Genomic DNA, 22,671 nt, shown 5'->3' with positions numbered 1-22,671 from the left:
AGAAGATTTTGAAGGATTCAATGTTACTATAGATGATGGATTCACTATACCTTGCACACAAATGGTAAAAAAAATCAAGATGACCTTAGGAGATTATGAGTTATGTGATGACTTCTATGTTGTTGGCATTGGGGAGATAGATCTTGTATTGGGTGTTCAATGGTTGCACTTTATTCGAGGCTATTACATGAACCATCAAACTATGGAGTTTAAATTTCATTCCAATGGGAGAGAAGTCTTATTGAGAGGCTTCTCGAATGGAGCACCTAAGGTTTTCACTGCAAAGAGGATGGAGATGACTTCTCGAAGAGGACAAGTAGCATGGGTAGAAGGAGTCATAATCCATCCAAAAAGTTCTCAAGAGAATCAAGGTAATTTATATTTTGAAATTCAAAATATTCTTGATACGCATAGTACATTTTTCAATGAGTTGCCTCCACGAATACCATCAGATAGAGGTTTTGAGCATGTTATAGTGTTAGAAAAGGGTGCCAAACCAATTATAACAACTCCATACTGCAATCCAAGAGGTTATAAGGAAGAAATAGAAAAAACTATTAAGGAACTCTTGGACATGGATTTCATAAGCCCTAGCTCTAGTCCATTTGTGTCATTTGTGGTACTTGTCAAGAAAAAGGTTTGTACAATGAGAATGTGTATAGACTAAATTTCTCTAAAGAAGAAAGCCATAAAAAATAGGTATCGCATACCATGTATAGATGAACTCATTGATGAGTTACACGGTGTTGTGTACTTGTCAAAAATTAACTTAAGATCAAGGTACCATCAAATCCAAATGAGGAGGGAAGATATGGAAAAGACCACTTTTAGATGTCACTATGGGCACTTTGAATTTCTTGCTATGCCATTTGGCCTCACTAATGCACCAAAAAAATTCCAATCTTGTATGAATAAGATATTCAACAAGCATCTTCAAAAATTTGTTTTGGTATTTTTTGATGATATCTTGATTTATAGTGAAACAGGGAAGAGCATCTAAAGCACATAGACACTATTTTGGGAATCTTGGTGCAATAATCCTTCTATGCTAAGCTATCTAAATGTGAATTTGGTTTGAAAGAGATCCTATATTTGGGAAACATCAAAATTTCTAAAGGAGTACAAATTGATCAACAAAAAATCTAGGAAATTTTGGATTGGCCTCCACCCACTAATCCTACACCGTTGAGAGGTTTCTTTGGGTTGTGTAGCTACTATAGGAGATTTTCCAAGGGATTTTCTCAGCTTGCTGCCCCCTTGACTCATTTGAAAAATAAAGGAGCTTCTTTTTGGGCAAAAGAGGCACAAAAAACAATTGATGAGCTTAAGGAGGTAATGAGTTCATGCCCTGTGCTTGCAATTTCAGATTTCTCTTTACCTTTTGTTGATGAATGTGATGCTTTTGGAGAAGGTATAGGGGGTTTCCTAACTCAAAGGGAACATCCAATAGAATTTGAGAGTATAAAATTAAATCAATAAGAGAAAGGTTACTTCATCTATGATAAGGAAATGTTGGCAATCATGCATACACTTCATAAGTTTAGACAATATTTGGTATGTGGGATATTCATTGTGACTTGACAAACCATAATAGCCTCAGGTTCTTCTTGAACAAAAGGGATTTGAATGATTGTCAATAAAAATGGATAAGAAAATTGCAAACTTATGATTTTGATATTAATACATGAAAGGAAAGAATATTGTGGTTGCTGATGCTCTCTCAAGAAAGCCTACTTTGTGTTCCTTAATATCTATCTCTATTGACTGGAATGCCTCCATAATTTTAGAGTATGCTAAATATTCATTTGCCACCAAGATTTTGGATAAATTAGTGCATGATGACACATAAAAGGTTGTTGATTAATTGATTTATTACAAGAATAGGATCTTCTTATTGCCAAGATGAAAAATTAAGGAGAGGATATTAAGGGCCTTTCATGACACACCTTTGGCTGGTCATCAAGGATACTTCAAGACATATAGGAAACTTTGAGAGTATTTTGCATGGAAGGATATGAAGGAGGATGTCCTTAAAAAAATTAAGGAATGTATGGTATGCAAATAAAACAAGAGTGAGAAATTTTTTCCTGTAGGGTTGTTATAGCCACTTCCTATTCCTGAACAAAAATGGGAAAGTATTTTCATGGACTTCATCACTAGGTTGCCTAAGGTTCAAGGTAGGGATTGCATATATGTGGTGGTAGATAGACTAACTAAGTATACACATTTATTTCTCATCACATATAATTTCAAGGCATCAAAAGTGGCCGAATTATTCTTCAAGGAAATTTTTCAATTACATGGCTTGCCTAGAAACATTGTCAGTGACCGGGAGAGTAGATTCCTTGGCTCCTTTTGGAAGGAGCTCTTTTATTTGGCAAGAACTAAACTCACTCCAAGTACTAGCTATCACCCTCAAGTAGATGGACAAACAAATATAGTTAATCAATGGATAGAGGGATATTTGAAGAAATATATTTCAAATCAACAACATGCTTGGGTGAAATGGTTGCACCTAGGGGAGTATTGTTACAATACATCTCATTCGATGTCTATTTGTATGCCTTTTTTCGTGTTCTTTATGGTTATTATGCCCTTTCATTTTTTGATCTAGTACTTTCATATAGAAAAGTACCTATAGAAATTGATTTCATCAAGCAAAGCCAAGACATAATAAGGTCCCTCAAGGATAATCTACAACATGTACAGAACCAAAAGAAGTTGTATATTGATAGGAAAAGCACCTTGAAGAGGAGTGGAGTAGAGAAGCTCAAGCCAAGGTTCTATGGGCCTTATAAGATCATCAAGAAGGTAGGAGAGGTAGCTTATGAATTGGAGCTCCCACCAAACAACAAAATACATAATGCTTTCCATGTCTCTTGCCTGAAGAAGGTTCTAGGCTAGAAAACTATACTATCTATAGAATTACCACCTCTTGATGATGAAATAAATTTAGTTTTGATACTAGAAGAGGTTTTGGATACAAGAGAGAAAAGATTGCTCGAAATACGACCATCATAGAGAATTTGGTCAAATGAAAAGGATTACCATTGGAGGATGCAACTTGGGAAGGAGCAAATATTCTTGAGCATCCTAACTTTCATTTCTTTAGGATAAGCAATATTTTTGAGGGGAGGACTTGTCATGTCTTGTTTTAAAATAATTTTAAAAAATAACTTTTCCTAAGGCAAGCAGGCTCAAAAAGTGAAGTTTCCACAAAAGGGGCTAATCTTTGGAAACCAATGGATTAATAAATGAAAATAATAATTAAAATATGTATTATTGACCCCTCTTTGTCGTGAGTTAGGTTTATGCCCTCTTTTAAAGGGATTTGTCTAGAACTTGATTTTTGCTCATTTCTTTGTTATTCTTCAGAGGTTGCCAAACCTATGGAGAAGGAGACCCAAGGACAGGATTTTTTAGTAATTTAAGGAGGCTAAGGATGGTATTTTAAGGTCATTCCATGTGCAAGCTCATGCTAATTTTTTCTTTTTTTTGAATAGTGCAAATTTGTGAGTTTTCGGGTGTGTTTTTGTAAGAGTTTGGTGTTTCCAGTTGAGTATTTCATATCAGTTTGTTTTACTGATTTATTTGATAGATTTAGATGTTAATATAGATCTGAATACATGTTTTGGGTTGTTTTTATAAATCTGTGATAGATTATTAGTGTTTTGTGGTGTTTCCTGGTTATTTTGTGTTGTTTCGAGGAGCCTGATGAGCATTTTTTTGGTCCTGTATTTGGGAGTTGTTGTGTAAATTCTATAAAAATGTATAAATGTAATTTTGTGGCTATTATGCTGTAGAAATTTATACTTTCAGATTTATTAATAATTTGTGAAGCTATGAAGTTTTTGGCTCTATTTTAGGCATACCCGATTTGGGTTTTATTGAAAAATTGGTTGATCTTTTGAAATATTGGTTGTTCAATTTTAATATATGATTAGAGACTTTAAAAATCATATAAAATCATAAAGGGTACATTTCAATTATGGTATACATAATGATGATTAGAAGAAAATGGATGAGGCTAGAAGAAGTGGTCAAAACTAGAGGGGCAACAATTTCAATCATTTCTATGATCAGAACAATAGACATTAGAGAGGAAGAGGCAAAAGACAAGGATATAGAAGAGGAGGCTTCCATAGAAAATATTTTCACTATAGACAAGAAGGGCATAGAGAATTTGAATGTTCCCAGTGCCAAGGATGGATAGATCAAGGAATAAAAGGCTAGGCTAGAGTTGCACATGTTGATGAAGATGTCAAATCATCATATTTTGAAGATGTTGAAAAAGGAGAAGTCCTAGTTAACAAAAGAGTACTACTGAGTGGTGAGAATGAACCTAGTCAAAGAAGGAACTTGTTTCACACAAGATATATATGTTAAGATAAATGTTGTGATGTGATCATTGATGGTGGAATTACTGATAATCTAGTATCATGAAATATGGTCATAGTGATGAAGCTAAATAGGCATAAACACCTGCATATGTACCATATTGCATTGGTACAAGATCACCATAAGGTCATGGTCAATGAGAAGTGCTTTGTAAAGTTCAAGATTGAAAGCTACCAAGATGAGGTACTATGTGATTTCATACATATAGACATATTTCATATGTTGTTAAGTAGGTTGTGGTAGTTTGATAGGCATGTTGTACACAATGGGCAAACAAATACCTACACTCTAACCAAGGATGGAGTGAAACATAAGTTGAAGTTGTTGAAGGAGAAAAAAGAAAAGGTATGTAGTTCTACTAGAATATGTCTTGTTAATGAAAATAGTTTCTCAAAGGTACGAAGTGTGAGCATATGTATTTTTCTATATTTATAGAAGTTGATAAAGAAGAAGTAGAGGAGGTATCTATAGAAGTTGTAGATATGTTGGGAGAGTTTTCTGATATTGTATCTAATAATTTACTTGATGTATTACCCCCATAGATCAGTCACCAAATGGATTTGGTTCCAAGAGCTAGTTTTCCAAACAAGGCAATGCACAAATTACACTAGCAAAAAGTGAAGAGTTGAATAGACAAGTTTATGAGTTGTTGCAAAATGAGTTTATTCAAGAGAATCTAAGTCCATGTGGTGTACCAGTAATATTAGCACCAAAGAAGAATTGAGAATGGAGGATGTACATAGACTATCACGCTATCAACAAGATCACAATAAAATATACATTTTTATTACCAATGATGGATGATATTATGCATTGTTTGAGTGGGCCTAAGTATTTCAGAAAGATAAATCTAAAGAGTGGGTACCATCTGATTTGTATCAAAGAAGGTGATGGATGGAAGACTACTTTCAAGACAAAAGAAAAAATGTATGAGTGTTTAGTCATGCCTTTTGGGCTAACCAATGCACTGAGCACTTTTATGAGGCTCATGAATGAGGTGTTGAAAGAATTTCTAGACAAGTTTGTCATTGTTTACCTAGATGATATTTTGATCTTTAGTAAGACATTGGAGGAGCATTTGATTCATACTCACAAGGTGTAACTTGATAAGTTGAAAGAAAAAAAGTTGTTGATAAACTTAAAGAAGTGCAATTTTGTAAAGAAGGAGTTGGTGTACCTAGGATTTGTAGTCTCAATAGAAGGTCTAAAAATGAACCCAAAGAAAGTGAAGGATATCCTTGAATGGCCTAATCTAAAGAGTACAATACAGGGAAGATCTTCTAAGGAACTAGCTAGCTTTTACAAAAAGTTCACAAGAGGTTTTAGCAGTATTTGTGGACCCCAGACAAAAACAATGAGAGGAGATAGGAAAGAATTTAAGTGAACTATAGGAGTAGATAAGAGTTTTAATCTCTTTAAATAAAAAGTTACTGAGTAACATGTTTTAGCACTTCTTGATCTTAACAAGGTGTTTCAAGTAGACTATGATGCTAGTGGTATTGCAATAGGAGTTGTTTTGAGCCAAGAAGGTAGACCTGTTGCTTATATTAGTGAGAAATTGAATTAAATTCAAAAGGATAAAATTTTGTTTATGATCAAGAATTTTTTTCTATAGTTCAAGCATTGAAGAAGTGGAGACATTATCTTATTTTTGAGGAGTTTATTTTGTATAGTGATCATCAAGCTTTGTAATATTTGAATAGTCAAGAAAAATTAAACCAAATGCATTTGAAGTGAGTTGAGTTTTTGAATTATTATACATTTGTTTTGAAAAAAAGGAGTGGGAAGTCTAATAGAGTTGCAAATGCTCTTAGTAGAAGACAACTTTTGTTGATGGAAATACAGATAGAGGTGGTTGGGTTCAAGGAACTTAATACTTTATATCTAGATGATCATTAATTTGGTGAAGAGTGGAAGCCTTATACAAAAAATTTTACACTTGATAGGACAAAGTTATTTGATTTCATGATCCAAGATAGTATGTTGTCTAAGGAAGCCAATTGTGCATTACCAAAAGTTCAATGAGAGAGAATCTCATCAAATAGAAGCATAGTGGAGGATTGGCTAGACATTTTGGCAAAGATAAGACCATTGCTTTACTTGCTAAGAACTATTACTAGCCACATTTGTAGCAAGATATGAAGAAGTTTGTATAGATTTGCAGAGTATATCAAATGACATAAGGAGTGAAGTGGAATAGAGAGTTGTATCAACCATTACCTATACTAGAGAAGTTGCAAAAGGATGTTAGCATAGATTTTCTTTTCAGATTATCAAGGACTCAAGGAGGGAAATATTATATTTTTGTACAAGATTTTGAAGATTAAACATTTGGTTCCTTACAAGAAGACTATTGATGTTGTTCATGTGGTAGAGTTATTTTTCAAAGAAGTGGTTCAACTCCATCATCTACCAAAGAGTATAGTTTCAGATCGAGATACCAAATATGTTGGGTATTTCTAGTGTACATTGTGGAAGAAGTTGAAGGTAGATTTGAAGTTTAGTTCATCACATCATCCATAGATTGATGGAAAAAAAAAAGTGATGAATAAGAGTTTTGGAAATTTGTCAAGATGTTTGGTTGGAGACAAACCAAAAGGATGAGATCTGATTTTACCTTAGGAAAATTTTGCGTATAATAATTCTAAAGTGGATTGTATATGGGAGTAGTCCTAGGAGTGCTTTTGAATTGTGGCAGTTGGATAAAGGAGAGATAAGTAGTGTTGATCTAGAAGAATTTACTAAACATTTGAAGAACATCCATGAAGAGGTGAGGAAGCACATCATAAAAATGAATACATAGTATAATGCTAAACAAGATGTGAAAATGAGGTATAAGGAATTTCATATTAGAGGTGAAGTCATGGTTCATTTGAGAAAGGAGCTTTATTCAATGGATACATATAATAAGCTAAAAGTGAAGAAGTTTGGACCATGCAAGATACTAAAAAGGCATAATTTTGGATATGCTTATGAATTGTAGTTGCATAGTGAATTGAATATTTCACTAGTATTTAATATTTTAGGTTTGATAGAGTATTATGAAGGAGGTGATGGAGATGAAGTTGAGAAAGCATAGTGGAGTATTCTAGCAGCTAGTTTGGCTACAAAGGAGATTGAGGAGATTTTGGACAGTTGTGTTGGCAAAAGTAGAAGGAAAAAAAACTTATGAGGAATACCTAGTCAAATGGAAAGGGAGGCTAGTAGAGGATTCATCATGGCTAGCAAGAGAGGAGGTTAACTATCTTGGTTTTCCCCTAACGACCTAAGACCTGACAAAGTCACTTCTCAAATTACCTTGGGTGTTTGATGCAAGAACATCCTAGGTGTAAGAGAAATCTTGTATCACCAAAAAGTGTTTTTGTTTCCAACCTTTTCTATTTTAATAAGGACTAGTACATAGGGGGTTTACTATTTCTAAGAACTTGTTCTTTTTAGTAAGTTTTTTATACAAGCTCAGAATGTTTTTATTTTCTACATAAAGGTTCATTTTGGAATTATAAGCCTACCATAAAAATCACATTGCTCTAACTTAAGTATCGAAGAAGTTACTAGGCAAAAATTTTTGTGCTCATTTTTCAAAGCCTTAGAGGCCCTAGAATAGGTTTGAAAACTCAATGGAAGAGCACTTTCATTGTTCCAATCTTGTAGATCAGAATTTTGGCATTTTCTAAAAGTGGTTATAATAGCCAATTGGAGTAATGGTTCTAGAGTTATGGCCTTCCAAAGGTGGGCTACCCAAAATTGGTAAATAATTTGTCAAATGTGTATTTGGAAACTCTACATGTATTGTTAAGGTTTGTCAACCTTAGGTATTAAGTTTGAGCATTAGAACCTTCCTAGGTGGCATAAAATTGCCTATTTAAGAAAGGCCTGGCCATTGTCTAGAACAACTTTGGGTGATAGTTCACAACATGGACTTGTAGATTACTGTAATAAAGGTGCCCATGTGAGTTAGCATATTGTACTTGTGAATTCTGTAATTCCTCATTTGTGGTGATAATAAGAAGTATGTATTTTATTCTCTCATTTTTTGTTGTTTCCTTGTTTCTTTGTTTCTATATGTGTTATGGTATTAAAGGGAACATGGTTCATCATACAACCATGTCAAAACTATCAAATAAATTATATCTAATAGATATTTTATTGTAATAAATTATAGTGTTTTTATATTGCACTGATTTTCAAATGAAGAAGATAGTTATTGTTTTCTATTGGATTGTATTAGTCTAAACTAGTTTTATTGTCTATTTTTCCTTCACTTATGATGCACTTCTTTAAAAAGATATAGGTTAAATGACAATTACAACAAATATGTGTTATTCTTCTATTATTATTATCTCTAATTGTAAATTAGGTTTAACCTAAATTGTTTCTTTTCTATTGTGGTGTTAGGTTGTTAGGTCTATTAGGCTTTGGTGTTTATTTTTTTCTCTAATCTGGAATTAATTTCCTATTTTGCTTAATCAATCTAAAAATTTGAATATTTTAAAAATGAAAAGAAAAATACATCATCTATCAACTATATATTTAATATTTTTAGAAACTGCAGCAATAAAAAAACCCCTTATAAACACACAGTCAACAAGTCAAATCATTAGTTGCTACAAAATTGAAATCTAGAAATAAATTTACTATTAGTTAAATTCTTAAATTTTATTATGTGTAATTTCTTTAACAGTGATATATGAGACATCTCTTTATGATTCATTATTAGAATATAGTTTAAGAGAGTGGTCACTAAGTGTGATCTTAAATACAAATCATAGAAAACTTCACAAATAGTCAAATCTCCAAATATTAACTATTACCTTATGAATTGAGATAATATGATTTCTCTAAATAATCATTTCACCACACAACCTCACAACTTTCTTGGGTAAACAAGAATGATAACAAAGATGATCAAGATCTACGCTTGAAAGTAACCAGCATTACCAAGCACATTCATTATTCACAAACACTCACACAGTACCATAAGAATGTCTACTATAACTACAACTATTTTGATTTTAGAACAAGAAATCAAGAACACATCTCATTTCATTTCTTTGTACAAAGAAGATAATAGAGATTTTTTGATTTCAGAGATAAAAACTATACATACTTTCCAAAATTTATCTCCTGATCAAAATTTCACCATAGTGTTCCCTTATTAAAACCAATAAGTCCCTTATTACATTGATTTTTAGGAATTTATAGCCAATCCTAGATTGAACAAATTTTCAGGTTCATAACCACTCAAAAAGTTAGAGTTTTGACCACTTCGAAGATGGTTCGTAACCAACTCTAACTTTTTTTAAAGGTTAAGTACAATTAGAAAAAGAAAAACCAAAATTAATTCTAAAGTTGAGCTTTTTACAAAATACATGAATAAAACCTAAGACAACTTTAGATATATGCAGTTCTAACTTTTAACTGTGATCATTGATATTTCCTGAGCTTGCTCTTTGATCTACAGGTGCTGTTAGCAACTGAGTCAAGTTTACCTTGTATGCTCTAAATGATTTGATGACCTGAGCCAAAATTTTATTTTTAATGATGATTAAACTTTGCATCTTCAACTTACATAGCTCATGTCTTGTTCTAATTTCATCCAATTTTGTGACACAACCTGGCAAGTTTTGAGTATAGGAGTCCAATGCTACTAAGAGACTGCTCAATCTTGTCATAACACTAACATCTAAACTTTGTTTACTGCCAAGTTCGGTGTTGATTTTTTTCTCTATGCATTCCAAAATGGAAGATATGTCTAGATTTAGACTGTGTTCACTAATAGGAATACCTTCTACGATCATCGGTATATCCCCCGAGGCCTTCTTTTTTAGTAACTTGCACGAGTCTAAGAATTGTTCTCCTTCACCAAATTGTTCATTCATACTATCATTCTTCCATCTAATGTTTTCTAGCCACATATCAATGTTCTCTTCTTCTCTAGTGCTGATTAACTTTAGTGATTTAACTATATTTCTGTCCATGCCTTTAATCTCTACTAAATTTGCATCAATTTCTCTCCAGAATGTTTGTTGTTCTTTCAGAGTTGTCAATTCTGTTTGAATGCTTTGTTGTATATGATCTGCTTTGTTAAAAGTAACCTAAACATCTTGAAATAAGCTTGATGCTTGTTCTTTCATGATTTTTACCCATGTTTTCACTATCTTACCATAAGTTTGGCATTCTCCTATGTTTCGAATAGTTTCTTCATTAAACATCTTCTTCAGATCTTCTGTACTTTCTATGGATGAACTAGGACCTAGAAAGGAGTCACCAACCATCAATCAGATGCATGAAGAAAGGGCTCAGACTTGACACTTAAGTTGATTCTTAACTTTCTAATCTCTCCTTGATTGTTCTATTAGGATAGTAGTTAACACTTGAAAATTGTGTTCTTTCCCTTCATCGGTAGTCTGGCTTAGATCCAATTTAGTGATGCTAGAATCAAATTCATTTGCTTCATTTATGTCCTTCTCTCTTACTAGTTGTGCAATTTCAACAGATAAATTAACTAAAGTAGGGTTCACTGCTTGTCTAGAATCCATTTTAGTCTTCTTTATCTTTGTACCTTTATACATTAAGTTAGATACAACATTCAGATTGGGTGCTTCCAATTGAATCATCCTTTTCTTCTTTCTCTCTAAACTTCGTTTTAAGCAAGATGTTGAAATACTAGCAGATGGGCTAATTACTAAAGGAACTTGTAAGATTGTAGATGATAAGTTCAAGTTATGCACATTTTCTACAACTGGCTCCTCTTGGATTGCTTCCGTGCTTTAGGGATATAATGAGCATGTAGGAGATGCTATGGATTGAATCATCTCATCTACAAATAATGGTAAAGTATTCATCTTAGGAGCTTCAACTATAATTTGTTTAATTGGTTTTAAAGTCTTCTCCTTGGATTTTGATCTCTTCTTCCTAGTGACTGCATTGAGTTCACATGTTAAAACTAGATCAACTCATTTATCTAGAACTTCAACATCATCTCCCCCTTGTATGCTATGTAAAGAGCCTGAGGAAGTAAGGATAGAAGATAGAATGGCTGAAACTGATGTTCATTCTTGAGAAATATTATTATTATTTATAATACTTCTTTGCATTGATTTAGTAGTAGTGACTTCTTTGACTTTAATATTTAACCAATTTTTAGTTCATTGAATCACAAAGAAAGTTCCTTCCTTGAGGTCTTTCAATTCTCGTAGAGACCAATTAATATATTGCAATTCTAATGATTGTATTTGCTCAAAGAAGTAAGGATCAATCAAGTCTGACCCATCCTCTATTATGCCTGACACATGCCATCCCATTTTGTAATTAATAAATTATTGTAATATAAATCTCATCCAATCCCTTTTTCTTACATCAAAATCATTCTCACAGTTTACCCAATAATCTTCCATTGTAGGGAAATGAAGATAGTCGGGTCCAAGTGCCAAGTTATTTTTAACATAGCCACTACCATCAAATGGAAAGCGAGCATAGAAAGAGTGTAAACTAATGTTCACCATTTATCTCTCAATATTTTTAGCATCTGAAGAAGATAGACAATTGTAATGTGCAACGCCAATTGGGAAAGGGATTGATCTTTTTTTCTCACACTTTTTGTTTACTTGACCAATTTGCCTACAAACTTCTAAAAGTACCAACCTATCATCTACAAAGCCAAGTAACATGAGAGGGCAATCTTGAAAGCCTACGATGCTGATGTAAGTGAATCAGGGGTACTATATGAAGTAGCTACCATAAATACTAATGAGACTGGCTACTTCAGGAGAAATTTGAAGTCCTATATCTCCTTGTAGCTCCCTGGTAGTGAGCATAGAAAAAGTATCATTCACCCTATGGAAGTGTGCATTGCTTTGTTTTAATTACAACTGGGGGTAATAATTATAAATTTTTGTGGTTAAAATATACTCCCCATAAGGATTTAGACTAGGCCATGATTTCATACTACCAATTGTGTACATTAGGTACAAAGACACGTAAAACCCTTGAGTTACACTAAAGCCTGTTAACTGACGATGGAGGGCATTACTAATCATTTCTCACTAGTCTATAAATTATTTTCCAGTGGTGATGGTATTGATATACAAAAACATTTGTTCTTGAAAATCTTCAGCCCTCTAATTTCCCACCACTCTATTGAGAACAATTATCATATCAGAGATGTCTTTATTGAAAATGTTTCTGTGTAACACCTTTGGCAATTGTGATTTTCCTCGTCCAGGCTGATCCAGCCAGCTCCTAGCAATGACATTAAGAAAAAAATTCTTATTCTAATGGAACTATCCTTGGGCACCTTCTTTGGATATTTCTGTGAACTCTTCCCTTATTGGTAATTTGAAGGTGATGGAGATAGATACTATATCTAACCTTGCCACGACATTACCTCCTGAGGTTTTGATGTCTCAAGAATTTTGGTCATATGCCTTGATACATTCTAAAACCAATTCCATACATTGGACTACAAGTAGGTGTCCTCCTACATGGGCAAGACCACTTTCCAATGTTCGATGCGCCAAGGGTGATTTATCTTCTCTACTCATCATTTTCCAGAAGTCTCCAACTTCTATATGTCGTATCTCTATGTCTAATATCTAAGGAAGCATGCAATTTAATATTGCAGGAGGCTCTATACCTTGAAACTTATACCTCATAGTATCACTTATCAAGTACTGTCCTGGCTGGAATGCAAAGTCAATAATGACTTTGCTTTGTATCAAACTTGGTGTTGTATTTTCTTTAGGAAATCATGAAACTTCATTAAAAAAAATTCTTCACTTGAAGAATCCATCTTTTATATGCAATAGGGGCATTTCATCAAAAAATTCTTTTGCTACGTGTATGATTTTGCTTCTTTTGTTTCAACGTTATCAGTTGGAACAAAGCTAAAATTGATATAATGACAACTTGACTTTATTATAGCGTAGATTAGTTTCTATTTTTATAGTGAAATTGCTTGAGGTACACAACATTTCATCAAATATTTCATAAGCCACATCAGATGCTCCATCAATACTATTCTTGTGACCTTCAATGAAAGTTGAAATGAGAGATCAAATTGTCGAATAGTTCACATGCTTTGTTTTCTTGACATATTACTCCATTTTTGGATGCTACGAGTTATAGGAAGACAAGCCACCACTAGTATGATAGTTCAAACACTTTATTTTGGTTGCGCTAATCACTAAAAATTATGTCAAATGGCTGAGATGTCTTGCATATTTTCAACTCCATCCTTCAATGTGCAATAGCTTGGGAGTGTTTTTGTTAGCATTCGGGCTACTCATTTTTTCAAACAGATTGTAGGAATTCTTTTAAAATATACATTCCTTCTTTGTTGGTGAATTTGCCCCCTTTTTTTTGGTTTTCGAATAAATAAAGGAATGCTTGTACGATTGTTATTTGATCTCCTCCATTCTTCTATACCAAAAAAATTTTATCTAAGAATTCCAAGCTCTGCCTTTCATGAACTCTGTCACAATATTTAGATCTCCAAAAAGGATAGGGCAGTCACTGAATTCCTTCTATATCACTTGATGGTATTATTACAGGCTTCTACTCCCTCATAGTGAAATCATATTCCATGAATTTAGGCCTTTGTTTATAGGTATAAGTGGCAACTTCATGATGGAGGAGAGAGCTTGAGTTTATAAAAGGATGAAGATAAAAATTGTAGACAACGCAGGTAGAGCAGTGAGCCATAGCCTGGTATGATGGCTGGTGAAGAAATCGAGGAATCTACACCTCCATTTCCTCATGTAACCTCAGTGATCTCCTTCTCCAATTATCTATCAAGCTCCTGTAGTGAAGAAATAGTTGTTCCTTTGCATAGATTAATAATATGTTGTTGTAGACACCATTTCACCAATATCAACGTTGAATGAAACCATATGCCTATATGGTGTATGAAGAAAGATGGCTTGGTCTGTGCTTTTGAGGCCACAGATCTCCATTTTTAAACACCATGCTAGAAAAACACCTCAAATAGAAGTGGATAAAATAGTGAAATTTGTTTGAAGCTCTATGAGCTGTAGTTTAGTTCGTATTTGATCAAACAGTTCGCACACTTTTTTAGGGATGGCTTTGCTTAATAGATCACATGTCTTAATCTGCATGGGATTGTTTACCAATATATATTTCAAATAGTACACCATTATCATTCACAATCTTCCCATGCTTCTCACGTTTGTCATTCCTTTCAAGAAATTCACGTGCTTGGTCAAATGTCCATTTGTACTACACAATGTTTGAATGAGACTGTGTGCCTATATTTTCTATGGTATTAATCAAAAATACTCTCATGCTTGATCCTATTTATCAAAGCCATAGCTCTTGACTTTTTTTGGACAGCTAATCCACATGTATTTCTGAAGTAGCATATCAAAATAGTTTAGCATCTTTGAAACCACAGTTTGTGTTGCTCTAACTCGGGCTTGCTTTCAAACTAACTTCCAATGAAACAACGCACATGAATTACTACAAACATTTGTGAATTTAATTTCTAGCAAGCAATTGCTTTCAAGTTGAAGTTTGGGTTGGGAGGTTTGAGTTAGGATTAGAATAAATATTGGAGTATGGGAAGAGAGAGTATTTTGGTACGTGGAGAGAGAAAAATTGAAAGATAAAACCCAAACCCAAACCTGTACTTCTCTCTACAAGTTGGGGTACATGGAAAGAGAAAAGTATGGGGAGAGAGAAAGTGGAAAGAGAGGAAGGAAACTCAAATCCAAACCCAAAACCCCAAACTTTTCTCTACAAATTGGAGTACATGAAGAGAGAAAAGTACAGGGCGAGAGAAAGTCTAGTTTAGCTGAGGACTAATCTCTCTCTTTATAATTAATTAATATAATTAATCCTCCCTCAAAAATATCCAGGTAATAGTTAGCTCTATCTGGGGACAAGGACTATGTAGGACGTTGAATGAACCCAAAGTTAAGAAATAATAGTGCTTTATTACAAGGGCTATAGAGTCACCCCAAAAGGAGATAAATCTAGGAAAAAGGGACTAAGCACAACAAAAATGGGAACAAAACCAAACAGAAAAGAAAGGGAGGTACAACAAAAAATCCTAGCTAAGATATGTATAAGGTTGCAAATTTTATGCCTTACTGATGATAATGCTTCAAATGTTGCCCATTGTAAGGCAAGGGCAACTGGGTACCACTTAGGTATGACAAAATAAAGGAGTTCTTTCCACATACCTCTTTAATTTGGAAAGGGCCTCTCCATAAGGATTCAAATTTTGCATGTAAGCCCTTTGGTTCTTTGGACTTATTCCAAAGCAAGACAAGATCACCTTCTTGGAACACCCTTTTCTTAGCCATTTTATCAAATAACTTCTTAATGCAGGATTGATGTTCTTAAATTCTATCCACAACCACATCCCTCTCTTCTTCCAACTTGGTCAAATACAACATTCATTTTTCAAGAGCATCTTTGAATTAATGATTCTCAATAACATCTTGTAACTTCAAGGTAGATAATTCCAGAGGAAGAGTAAGAGCTAGTGCAATTCCATACAGGATCTCAAAGGGAGATAATCTTGTTGCTCTCTTTTTAGTAGTACGATCTACCCAAAGTGCATCATACAAGTTCTTATGCCAAGACCTCTGATTAACATCTATCAATTTCTATACAATAGTCATAATATTTGTATTGCTCAATTTTGCTTTACTATTTCCTTGTGCAAAATAATTTGAGGAGTGAGAGAGAATGATTTCATATTGATAGCAAAATGATGATATCTCCTGGGAGGAGAAATTTGTAGCATTATTAGTAACAATTTTGTTAGGAACACCAAACCTAACTAAAATGTTTTGCTTGATAAAACTGAAGTTGTTTGTTTGACTAAGATGGCCTCTACCCACTTAGTAAAATAATCAGGTGCCATTAAAATGTGAGTATGTTTGGCAGTGGATGAAGGATGGATAGTAACTATGAAGTCCAAAGTCCATTGTTGAAAGGGTTCTTCAATCACCACTGGCTTCAAGGGCAGTGCTGCTAATTGGACTCTTCCTTTGAAATATTGACAAGAATCACACTTCTTAACCCATTCTTCTAGATCCTTGAACATCCTGAGCCATTTAAAACAATTTCTTAGAATTTTGTAAGCCATTACTAATGCTGAGTAATGAAACTCCTTTTTCTGTTCAAAATCTAGACATCTCAAGAAGGTACCATATATTCCTTTCTTGTACAAAGTATCACCCCAGATAACATTTTAAATTTATTTCAATTTTAAGGTCCTCTTCTCTTTGGGTGAGAGATGGGTTGGGCATTCTCCATAAGTTAGAAAATAGGTGATATTGGAAAACCAATCATCGCTATTACTAATGAATAAGACTAATGGAATTTCTTTCTCTATCTTTTCTTTAGTTGAGGAAGAACCTTCTACAATAGCTTTACACAAACCTTCTCCTCTAACAAGCTTTGTAGGTTTCATATCAAGATCATATTATTATACTTTAGCTATCTAGGAGGCCCTTTTGTTCACAATGATCTCTTGTTGTGTCAGAATAGTCTTCACTATTGAATCAGGAACAAACACCTTGGAGTGAGAGTTCAAGATGTAAAACCTAAATTGTTTCACTGCTTTGACTAAAGCATAAGCATTCTTCTTGATCAAAGAGTATTTCAATTCATGTTTCTTAAGAGGGATACTCATGAATGCTATTGGTGCCTCAATATTGTCTTTGTTATGTTGGGTAAGTATGGCAGATAAAGTGTTCTCAGATGCATAACAATACAAATTAAAATCTTTAGTAAAATCTAGATAAGAAAGGGTAGGAGCATTAGCAATCACAGATTTGATTTGTTTGAAAGAAGCCTTACCTTCCTTTGTCCACTTAAAATTTTTATTCCCTTTCATCATATCCACAATTGACTTTGTAATTTCAGAGAAGTTTGGTACAAACCTCCTAATGAAGTTTATCTACCCAAAGAAAGACCTGACTCCTAGTTTACTCATGGGAAGTGACAACTGTTGGATAGTTTTCACCCATTCAAGATCTATTCGAATACCCTCTTTAGAGAAAATATGCCCCAATATTTTTCCTTCTATCACTCCAAATATAGACTTCTTAGGATTGAGTGAGATGTCATGAGTTCAACATCGATTCAAGATAGCTTCTAGATGGTGCACATGATCTCTTCTATGTTTTGAAAACATTGTAAGATTGTCAAGGTACATCACAATAATATTATTCTTGAGATCTACAAATGAATGATCCATCACCCATTGAAAGGTATCCCCAACATTTATCAAACCAAGAGGCATTCGATTGTAGGCAAATGTGCCACATGGAGTTGTAAAAGTTGTTTTATGTTGGTCTTTCTATGCGACACTGATCTGGTTATAACTAGAGAAGCCATCTAGCATTGGCATGAGTTCTGAGACAAATACCAACTACAGAATATGATCCATGATGGGGAGTCCATAATTATCCTTAAGTGACACCTGATTCAAATTGTGGAAATCAACACATATTCTTATCTTACCATTCTTCTTCCTGACAGGAATGATATTGGCTACCTATGTTGAATGGTGAATGGGATAGATAATCTTTGCTTTAAGCACCTTATCAACTTCATTTAAAATAGCATCAGCTACCTTGGGATTGAATTTCCTTTACTTTTGCAAGAAGGGATTTGAACTAGGTTTCAAAGGAATTTGATGTTTAAACTTCCCATTCATGAATTCCTTAAAATCTTCATAACCCCAAGAAAAAATGTCTTGGTAGGCTTTCAACAACTCTGTGAATTCTACTTTCTCTTCAAACAACAAATTTCTCCCTATTAGGACAATCTTTGGAATTTCTTTAGAACCAATATTTACCTTCTCATAACCCAAATAATTAGAAGATTTAGTGTGTTTGACTGTTTCTTTCCTTTTATCTTCTTTATCAAAAAGACTTTCTAGGGTGACTAATCCTCTCAAGATAAGATTACCCTCCAATTGAATAACCTCAAGGTCATCTCTTGGTGTTCCATTATGATTATGTGATCCTTTGAATTTCAAATCTGAAAATGAAGGCCTTCCCTTAAGAAATGCAATAATTTTCCCATCACCATCAAAAACTTGCCAATGTCGATCATTATCAAGCACGTTGGGTCTATGAATCATCTCTACTATGTCAAAATCTCTGTTAAACTCAAGGTGGGGAATAAGAAGAGATGTAGAGACTGCAAGACAATCTGCTTTATAATTTTGTTCACGAGGGATAGCAGATAAAGAAAAAGCATCGAAATGCTCAATTTCATCCCACACTCTATTTCTATATGCCTTAAATTTTGAATTCTTTGTTCAATATTGCCTTTGCACTTGGTTGACAACTAATTCTGCATCTCTTGATACCTTTAGTTTTTTGATTCCCTTTTCTTTTGCATATTCGAGACCAAGTAGAAGGGCTTCATATTCTACAGTATTATTGGTGGTTTCAAAAGCCAGCTTATAAGCTTTTGAGAATTTCTCTCCTTTTAGTGATATCAACACTATCCTAGCACCTAAACTAGATGAAGAAGAACTTCCATAAAACTCCATTGACCATAATTCATTGGTTATATCAGGCATGAGAGGCTCAATCACATCTTCTTCAATGGATGTCATCATATACATTCCATGCCTAGTATCAACATACAATATTTCAGCTCTTGGATCATTTGATTTCAAGACTGTATATTTAGCTTTAGGTTTAGGATTAAGATTAACTTTTTTTTATCTCCAATTGGGATAAGGGCGTGAGACATGTCCATCTTGATCTCACCACCAAGATCTTTGCAAAAACTTCTACTCAAAAGCATCCCATAACTAGCTGGGATATCAATGACCAAGATATTCAATTTTAACTTCTTCTTAGGATGTGTTGCAAGGGCTACTTGAGCATCTTTTAATTGGCCAACTAGCAGAACTTTTTTTGCTTCCATCGAATACACCTTTCCTGATGGTTTTTTCAATGAAAAAAATAGGGCATGAGCCACTTTTGAAGGCAAGACATTAACGAAAGCACCAGAATCAATAATACAATTACTTAACTTGCATCCAGCTATATAAAAAGAAACACAGAATGGGTCAGGTTTTTTTGACAAAGAAGCTACAAAAAAATATTCTTTCTTGGTCATGGGACCTTCCAAATTATCTTCTGCTTCTAGAGAAACTTCTGACTCATGGTTGATAGTGATCTTAGTTGAACCTTTTCCTTTACCAACACATTGGATCAACCTTTCTAATTGATGAGGGTTTTCCTTAAGCTAGTTCAACTAAGAAATTTGTACTTTGGTCTTCCTGCAATGATCAATAAAATCAAAAGAGTCTTCTGCAATGGGAGAAATTCTACCTTTATCTATCTCCTTGGCTTGTGAAGGCTCTTCTGAAGTATGCTTCCAAGATAGAATTCACTTCGTAGTCTCATCAGAAACTTTATCCTTTACTTCTTTTTCCCACTTCACTTCTAATCTTTGTCTCCAATTTTGTGTAGCCACATTGCAAGAGTGATTGTTGATATCTTCAACTTTGTCATCAGCAGATTCATACTCTAGAAATTTTATGGAAGAGGTCCTAGTATTAGGTTCTGTTACATCTTTAGGAGCCACATATTCTTCTATTTTCTCAGCTATCAAATGCATTTGCATGAATTTGGTGATCTTGGGACAGCTTGCACCATCATGATCTATTGTTAGGTGAAAATCACACATAGCAGCTTGTTTACTAAATGATGCAGGATGTTCAATGGCTAATCTTGGTGTTGATTTGGGCAGCCATTTAGTTTTTTTGTTTTGCTAATATGGCATATAATTCCTCCTTGGGATATCTTGATAAAGAGGCAGAGGATTATGGGGCAACTACTTCTTAATCTGTAACACATCATTAGCTAATTTCTCATATAAAGGATTAGTGGTAGTGACAAAAGCTTGTTGACCTTTTCCCTTTTGTAGATGATGACTCTATTTTCCTAAACTAAGTAAGTCGTCTTCCACCTTGATAGGAAAAATTTGCGTGGCCGCTAGATTAGGTCTCGCCATTCATATTTGAAAGCTTACATTAGAAGGTTGAGCACTAATGAAGAAAGTCATTTGATTTTCTTCAGTGGGTCTTTTGTTGACAGGAATTTGATTCACCATCTAATTAAAACAAGCAATGAATTCTCGCATTGGCTCATGAATTTCCTTCTTCATTTGAGTCAACTGGGAAAGGAGCAAATGTTCATCTTCAATAGTTTTAAATCTCCTCTCGAAAGCTTGAATCAAGGTTACCCATGAAGTAATTGATCCAGTTGGTAGCTGACCAAACCATTCAACTGCGGCTTCTGTGAGTGTTTCAACAAAAAGATGAACAGAAACATCTTCATGTTGAATTGCAAGAACCCCACTTGTTGTAAAGAATGCACTTATATGTTGGTGAGTAGTAACTTTTCCATCACTAGAAAACTTAGGAAGATTTTTTTGAGAGCCAATGGGCATGTCATGTAATTGATTCCCTAAAGCTAGAGAACCAATAGTAGCTCCTCATGGGATTGGTGGCTACGATGGTTGATGTACCATAGCTGGAAGAATAATGTTCAAGGGCTACAAATTTATAGGTAGAGGTACAAGAGTACCTAGCAAAATCAAACCTTGAAAGACCGTAGGAGAAATAGTAGCCTTGGTTGGTAAAGATGACCTACTAACAAACTTAACCTTCCTCTTCTTCTTAGGAGTAAGTAGCTTGAAATCTAACTTTTGAAGGGCTTCAAAACCTTTGTCTACTAGACCCTTTTATCTATCTACCTAGGCGTATGGTTTGTTAGCCAGCTTAATGGTTATGATTTATTTTCCCTTGAATGTGACCAAGATTTTGCATGTTTCTTCTTGGGATAACTACTATTCTTTCAATGACTACTACATCCTGACCAATAGGAGCTCTTTGCAAGATTTCCCCAAACTCTTCCTCTTCTTCAAGAACTTTATTTACTTGATGATATTGCTATGCACTTTGTCTACACCTCCAGGCTAGGGTGTTCAACTCTGAAATCATGTCCTCCTGAGTGTCCTAGAAAGCAAGATTTGGTTGGAGAACAGGAAAAATGTTCTCATGTGCTAACACCATTGTGCTTCATTATAGGTGACAGTCAGTCTTTTTTTCTTTAGTCTCCCTAGTGGAGTTGCCAAAAAACTGTTGATAAATAGATTTGTCACTGTACAATTTTCCCAATAGAGTGTGTGGCAAATTGATGTCTCCAATAGTTGGAGAGGCCCTTGGTATGTGGCCTTCCACTACGTTTAGAGGGGCAACTCCCTCATATAATATAATTTTTGAAATTATTTCAAATAAAGAATCTAAAACTTCAAAGATCAAGACAAATACACCACATGACCTCATAACTTTCTTGGGTAAACAAGAATGATAACAAAAGTGATCAAGAACTACGCTTGAAAGTAACTAGTATTACCAAGCACATTCATTATTCATAAACACTTGCACAGTACCATGAGAATGTCTACTACAACTACAACTATTTTTATTTTAGAACAAGAAATCAAGAGCACATCTCATTTCATTTCCTTGTAACAAGAAGATAATAGAGATTTTTTGATTTTAAAGATAAAAGCTATACATACTCTCCAGAATTTATCTCTTGATCAAAATTTCAGCATAGTGTTCCGTTATTAAAAACAAAAAAATCCCTTATTGCATTGATTTTAAGGAATTTATAGCAAACCCTAGATTAACCAACTTTTTGGGTTTGTAACTACTCAAAAAGTTAGAGTTTGGACCACTTCGAAGATGGTTCGAAACCAACTCTAACTTTTTTTAAAGGTTAACTACAGTTAGAAAAACCAAAACCAAAATTAATTCTAAAGTTAAACTTTCTACAAAATACATGAATAAAACCTAAGACAACTTTAGATATATCCACTTCTAACTTTTAACTATGATCATTGATATTTCTTGAGCTTGCTCTTTGATCTACAGGTGCTATCAGCATCTGAGTCAATTTTACCTTGTACACTCTAAATGATTTGATGACCTGAGCCAAAGTTTTGTTTTTAATGATGATTAAACTCTACGTCTTCAGCTTACATAGCTCATGTCTCTTTCTAATTTCATCCAATTCTGTGACACAACCTAGCAAGTTTTGAGTATAGGAGTCCAATGCTACTGAGAGACTGCTTAATCTCATCATAACACTAGCATCTAAACTTTTTTTACTACCAAGTTCGATGTTGATTTTTGTCTCTATGCATTCCAAAATGAAAGATATGTCTAGATTTAGAGTGTTTTCACTAATAGGAATACCT

The sequence above is a fragment of the Cupressus sempervirens genome, chromosome 1, assembly GCF_028749045.1.
Source record: "Cupressus sempervirens isolate cs-2001-9-10 chromosome 1, ASM2874904v1, whole genome shotgun sequence".
Lineage (NCBI taxonomy): Eukaryota > Viridiplantae > Streptophyta > Pinopsida > Cupressales > Cupressaceae > Cupressus > Cupressus sempervirens.
This window is presented reverse-complemented; position numbering follows the sequence as displayed.